Below are 7,112 nucleotides of genomic sequence, written 5' to 3'. Positions count from 1 at the left end.
CCACTGGTTACAAAAAAGTGTTTGTTCTGAGCTATGCCTACAATAGCACAACACAATGATGCTTATTCAGATTCACTTAGCTTTATCTGTAACATTCTGCTTCAAAAAGAAGAGAAAAACAGAAAATAATGATAATAGTGTTGTGTTTTTTTTTCCCCCATCTACTTTATTTTATTCAGAGCCCGAACTGCCTATTTGCTTGTTTGCTTTTGTTGTATGAACTTACTCTAAAGTGATAGTACAGATTACCAGACTGTTATCCTGAATAAAAAGTGCTGTCGTTAATTTTCTTTGGCTGCTGCTATGGGCCATTATTTCCAATAGCTGTAGCTGTCACTTCCAGTACTGTGATCCATCAGGAAATCTCTCAGGAAACTGAAAGAGTTTACACAATGGCCCGGCAAGAATATAATTTGCAGGGTAGCAGAAGGTGCATCTGCCTACTGTTCTCAGATTTATTCCCCGTTCTTATCGGAGAGCTTAAATAAGAACAGGTAAATGCTCTTTATGCTCTTTTTGTACTGTTGCACTGTCCACCTGCTGCTCCATGGTGAGACTGAGTGCCCTGAGACAGTATATCCTCTATCCATTGACTACTTGCCAGCATTAAGGCAAGTGCAATCACAAGAGCTTGCTCTGCTTGTGTTAGAATTACAGCCTTCTACACACCACTTGCTCCATGGGAAAATGTCCACTGCTACAGAGAATCCAGTGATGAAAGTAAAGCTGGGAAGCAGGTATAGTTCCACAGACGTGAAAGAAAGAATTATGTCTGTCTAGAAGCGGATATGAAAGGGAAGGAGAAAGGAGAGAAAAGCAGCAGCATTTGGGGGTGGAAGTCTAGGTTTAGTTATGCCATATATTGATTGATTTTTTATTAATTTTATCTTTCCTTCTGTTAATTCATTTTAAATCCTCTAGGTCTCTGGACATTTGTATCTGCAATAATAATTTTAAATGAGACATAAACCATCCAGTCCTACTGTTAATTTGTGATGGGAAATATTTAGCTGATACACATGAACATTTGCTACTCATTCTTAGATAACATAGGGTGATAGAAACAATATTTATTAAATCTGTCCTTTAAATGCTATGAAACAATCTCTTGAAACTGAAAGCCTAGCCTTCCTTCTTGGGATTCCAGGAGATGGACAAACATTCTGTGATTAGTGTGTTTCTTGGGAAGTTTTGGCTTTCTCTTTGAAAATAACCTCTGAAAATGCCGTGACTCTTTTTTCCTTCTTCTTTATTTTTCCCCATGTATGCTCACTATTCTGTCATTTCTTGGGCAAATTTTGTGACTTGTGAAGAGTTTGTTGAAAGTACATGATAACTAAAACAGCAGCTCTCTATAGGTTCATGCCTCATCTGATATATTTCTGACCCTTAAATCAGAGTGCAGCTGCTATTATAAAATTTTCGAGTGCAAAATTTTCCGTCTGTAAAAGCTTCAAAAATATTTCCTTAGAATACAGTTTTTTTTTTTTTTTTTGTTGTTGTTGTTTTTTTAATTAGTGTACTAGCTGTGCAGAAAACATTTGTATAAGGAACAGTAGTTGAATGGCAGAGTAATTCATTCTATAATGTTACCTTTGGATGAATTTTTTTAAAGCTCTTCTTGATCTTTGGATTTGTATTATGTCTGTCATGTAATGGTTGAGTCTGTATTGATGGCTTTTAAGATCCTCATGGATTTGATTGAAAGAATGAGATTTAAGATTGCCAGTCTCTATTTTTATAGAGCTTTCATTGATTACGATAATGGTTCCATTTAGTTCATCGAATAAAATTAATAGCTCCTACTCTATAGGTCTGTATCTGTTTTTACAGTTACCTCCCTCAAAACATATCACCTTTCTTTAATAGATCTTTTTATTCCAGGAATTAGCTACTGTTTACTAATCCAATTCTATCATCAGCATTTGTTTTTCATTTCCACATTTTGCTGTACATTTTATTCTGCGTCAACAGTGCTTCTGCTACAGCTGGAGAGCAATCAAAAGCTATGATATGTTATTGTACTATTCCTTACTGCATACTGAGAAAGCAAAGAAGAAATTACAGAAGTAAATTTATTGTGAAACTTTACAGTGAATTTCCAGTACTTCTGTGGGAAACACATTATACTGCTCTTGATAGACTCTACAGGAGATTGCTAATGAGACAGTATACAGGAAAACTTTATTATTAACATAGTTAATAAATATATTAAATATTAAATATGTTAAATATGTTAAATAATATTTCACACAGATTTCATTTCCTTGAATCAGAGACTGTCTTTAATCTTTCCAAATAATGTCTTATCCCTTGCGTTATTTAAAAGATAGTGTAAAACCTCAGTGAATGATAACAAGTTATAGTATGACCAAAAACATAAAGCACAACCCCACAGAAAACTAAGTTCTCCTGCCCATCTAAACCTGTGCAAAAACTACAGAAGAGGTGAAGCAAACATTTTGGGATATGTTAGAATTTCAACATTTTAAAATTGCATGTAATAAAATTTCAGATCTATTTCACTTTAGAATATAGTTTAGTATTAAAGTTTTGCGTAACATCTAAAATTAATCATACATGATAGCCATTTATAAAATTTTAATCAAGCATTATGTTTGTAATGGTATGCTTTCTATATATCAATTTATACAGAATTGTAACCAAGATTTCTGTGTTTTCACAAAGCATTTTGCCTTTTTTTCATCTGGCAGTTGCTGACTTCTGATAAAATTGTTCTATCAGTAGATTGCTGGATAGATTTACCTGGAGCCTTGACCTTGGTATAGATTTGAAGAGTGTGAGAAGAAAAAACATGAATCCCAAGATGAACTTTTTGTTATTCCTACTGACTTAAAAATAAGATAGTTATAGCTTTAGTGTATCTATTCCTTCTGATATAAAAGTCAGAATTCCCCTGTACTGGGGTATATTCCACAGCAAAATAAATTTTAACCTGAAGAAACACCATATCCAGAATAGGAAATCATGAGAATTGTACAAAATTTCAAGAAGGAAAGCGAAAGCCAAGCTAAGAAAATAAATATTTTTTCCCCTTTATTCTTTATTTTTTATATATTTTTGTATTTGTTTTTTATTTCTTCATTTTTATTTTTATTTTTAATTTTAATGCTCTATAGTTTTCCAGGTACATCTTTCCACTGAAAATATTACCCTCAAGGCACTGCTATTATGTTTTTGTCATGAAAGTGAAAGAGGTATAACTCAGGGAGCCTCAGGCGACAGCGAATTACCAAGGACTTTCCTATATGTGAAATATAATTACACTCCTCAATAGGTGAGACAAAATATATTTTGGGTAGAGAAAGTAAAAAAAGTATATGAGATAAATTGGCTGTGCTGTGTATTTTTCATTAGGAAGAAAGGTAAATGAATGCATGTGAAAATAGGAACATAGCCAATCTTTTATTGCACAGCTGAAGACAAGACTAGTTTGATATTTGAAAAAGAAAATAAAGAAAATGGGAAATAAACTTTACTGATGTTGGTGGTGTTATATTACTGATGAAGACTTTGCCAAACATTTATGATGGATGCACCAAAAGGAATACCTCCTATTTTATTACATTGACCCATGATGTCAGAAGTGGATGTTGGTGATATAGCAGTAGAGGCTGAACCTTCCCAACAATATTCTGTCTTATTTTGTTGCTGTGCAACAGATGGCAAAAGAGTGGCAGTCTGACAAAATGGCATCTGACATGGAAGTGGATATGAAGGAAAGGTGTGATATTGAATTCCTCCATGCAGAGCACATCCCTTGATGCTTGCTGAATATTTATGGAGACTAAAGAGTGGTTGCGATTACAGTGTCTGGTGCATTTCAACAGAGGCCACAGTAACAGTGGGTCACATCTTCTGGTACAGGTTTTTATGAACATGGCATGCAGGTTTTTGTTCATCGCTGGCAATAATGCAAAGCTAATGGTGGTGACCATGTTGGAAAACATTTATTTTGTATTTCAGAGTTTGATCTATCAAATGGTGTCATTGTGCTCTTGTATCTGTTTTAATTTCCGCTAAAATAAATAGGAGGCATTACAGTCTGTCCATGCAGGGATGTGAGTGCGCACACACACACACACACACAAACACACCAAACTAAAGGTGTATCACATCCCATTACTTCTATCTCTATGTTCTATTACTATCTCTATGTTCTTTATAACTCTTAAAACTGAGATATTCACTTGAATGTGTGTCACAGTGTTGCACTTGGCTCTTCACTTATTCTTGGCAAGTCTGTCTCATGTAAGATACAGAAAAATCAGCGGCTTTCACAGAGTGTGTAGTTACTTTGAGCTAATTCCACAGTAATTTAATCATGTTCATGCTACCTTACTTGATGGTAGAACACTAACATCTTGGAATTTAGATGGCAATCTTGTTCAAATTCCTCTTGAAATCTGTGGAGTTACCACGCCTCTCTGTTTAGCTCATGCATTCTTATTTCTCATTCCCAGACACTGAGTGGAAAATTAACTCCCACATTACTGAGCTGGTCAGGTCTGGCTAAATATCCCATAGTAGGAGAACAGTTTACAGGTTGGTAAAATGCTGGCATTGCATTCTACTACATGCATAATTACCTTTGATGTTTTTGTCCTTGCGAAGATAAACACTGACAAGCAGTTAATTTAATTACAATATTGTTAAGAACAATTATGATAAGGAAAAAAAAAAGAAAAAAAGAAAAAAAAATCTATTTAGGTAGTACTGTATTTTGAAGTGCTGTACTATTTAAGTAACATTTAAATCAGAATGTAATACATAAATTTCAAGTCTTAGGATCCAAAGGAAAAAAAAAAAATCTCTTTATATCACTTCATAGCACTTAGGAAAATGAGTAAAATTTAAGAACTGGGGTTTAATGAACACATATTTTGCTCAAATGCATTTTCAGTGCCAGTAGAAATGGTAAGGGCTTCCTACTGGCTAAAATTTGAATCCTACAACTCCAGCTGAGAAGAGGAAAATCTTTCTGATACACAGACCATTTAATTATAGAAATCATATTCTTCAAATTGATTTTTTTTTCCTCCTTCCCAAATGACACAATTAATAAAAGCTGTAGTGGGCTTTTATTAATACATTCTTTACTTATGTGTAGGAACTCTTTACAAACTCAAACTGTCCAAACTGGTACTGTCAAAATGAAAAATTTTGAAGATAGTTGGGAAAAATGTGATGTTTCTTCAGATGAAAAAGCTTAATCCCTTAAAGATGAGGCCTCAAGGCCTTTGTGTATCTTAGTCTAATTGTGTGTTCAGAGCCCTGATTTTTTGCTTTTTTCTTTTTCTATTGATCCAAAATACAAACATATGAAGAGTGAAAACAAATTATTGACACTCTAGCAAACATGGTCTACTGTAATTTTTTAAAAGATATCTAGCCACTGGGGTCAGTTCTATCATGTTGCTGTTAAATAATTCTAAGTATCCTATATCTTTGCAGAGTTCAGCCACTTTTTAGGGAGCATACTCCTAATCAGAGACTCCTTGTCTGCTGCCTCTGTTGAAGAGTGGAACGCTGCAGTCCAAACCATGAAGGCCTTTAAATCAGTGCCTCAGACTTCTGAGACCTTAGTCCAGTCCTATCATTGGTTTAGACACTCTCCTTCATAGTTCATACTGAGTCATACTTGTGCAAAAATGGTAAAAGCAGGGAGGGTATCCTTAGCAGAAGGATTTACTGACATCAGTTTCTTGTTCATCAAAAGAAAATCAGAATTTTCAGCTCTTTTCAAGGCTTCAGACATCCCAAAGCAATACTAAATTGAGTTTTGATCTAACCATATCTGCATCTCTGAGACTTGACGGTCTTCATAAGATATGAAGATTAGAGTCCCTGTATAAACTTTTCCATATGATAACAGGGCTATCATTGGAGAATCTTCATTTTTAGACTTTTGTTTTTTTCCCTACTATATCTTATCTCTTACCACAATGTTTTTGGGTTTTTTTTTTTGGTTTTCTTGTTTTTTTGCCTTTTATCTGACTCCTTTATTCCTCCAAATAAATAAATACATAAGTAGATAGATAAATAAATAATAAAAGTGAAGCAAAACAACAAACAAACAAAACAAAACCAATACCCAAACAATCTAACTCAGTTTGTTTTTATTCTCTTGCATAATGCTGATAAAAGCTTCCATAGGACTACCACTGGGCAATCAACCAAAGACTTCCACAAGACAGGAGCAGAAGTGGAGAACTGATCACAGGTAATGGTTCTAGACCATATTGAAGTATTGTCTGGTGTGACCCCTTAATAAAGCAATAAGAAGAGAACCTCAGTTAGCCCTTCTGTGAACTTTTTAAATCTCCAAAGAGATGACTTGTGCCCTGTGGCTTTCAGGAGGACCAATGGAATTGTTGAGCTTCCATTGTCTGTCCTGAAGGTTGTTCAAAATTAGCAGAAAGTAAAATTGATTAAAGCCCTCTGGGCAACCAATACCACAATTATTACAGTATTCACCAATAATGATATATTTGAGTTTGCAAAAATGGCACAGTGACAGAATGTTGCTGACCAGGACTGGGAGACAAAACATTCTCTGAACAATGCAGTTCTCTATAAAGCAACTCAGTAATTTCATTCTGTAAGTTTCAATGCTGTCAAGACACATGCTCTACTCATACTACAAATGGCTTTCACACTTTGATGAGGAAAACATTACTTTTGTGATTTAAAACCCCCTAAACCCCATATCATTCATGTAATTTATTCATTCTGGCAAGGCAAATAAGAAAACAGTCTTTAAACTTCAGTGTAATAAGAATGGAATCCAGTGTAAAAATAAATTGGAGACAGAATTTAATTATTGCTTTTCTCTGCTTGATTTGCTCCCTAGCCCCTTTGCAAACTTTCTAACACTTATTTAAAATTCTTCTTTTATCCTTCATCTGTTGACATTATTTACATACAGAACTCTGATGTGTTTACCATACAATTAGAATAGATCTTCATTTTAATTAAATATCAATTCAGGATCACAGCTTCAAGCTATTTGTCAGCACTGATAGTGATCAATAGAAGGAGATGCTGAACAAGGAAGACAAATAGATTTTTTAAGTAGTCAAATATTTTTC

General features: G+C 34.3%; 1 long non-coding RNA gene across 1 annotated transcript; it reads left to right on the top strand.

The window, feature by feature from the left end:
* Positions 1-365: 365 nt before the first annotated feature.
* LOC140248414 (uncharacterized) lies at positions 366-6,235 on the top strand. Its single transcript, XR_011902838.1, has 3 exons — positions 366-494; positions 4,485-4,566; positions 6,169-6,235. It is a non-coding gene; the product is annotated as an uncharacterized lncRNA (long non-coding RNA).
* The last annotated feature ends 877 nt before the right edge of the window (positions 6,236-7,112 follow it).

Source organism: Excalfactoria chinensis, chromosome 1, assembly GCF_039878825.1.
Source record: "Excalfactoria chinensis isolate bCotChi1 chromosome 1, bCotChi1.hap2, whole genome shotgun sequence".
Classification (NCBI taxonomy): Eukaryota; Metazoa; Chordata; class Aves; order Galliformes; family Phasianidae; genus Excalfactoria; species Excalfactoria chinensis.
This window is presented reverse-complemented; position numbering and strand designations above follow the sequence as displayed.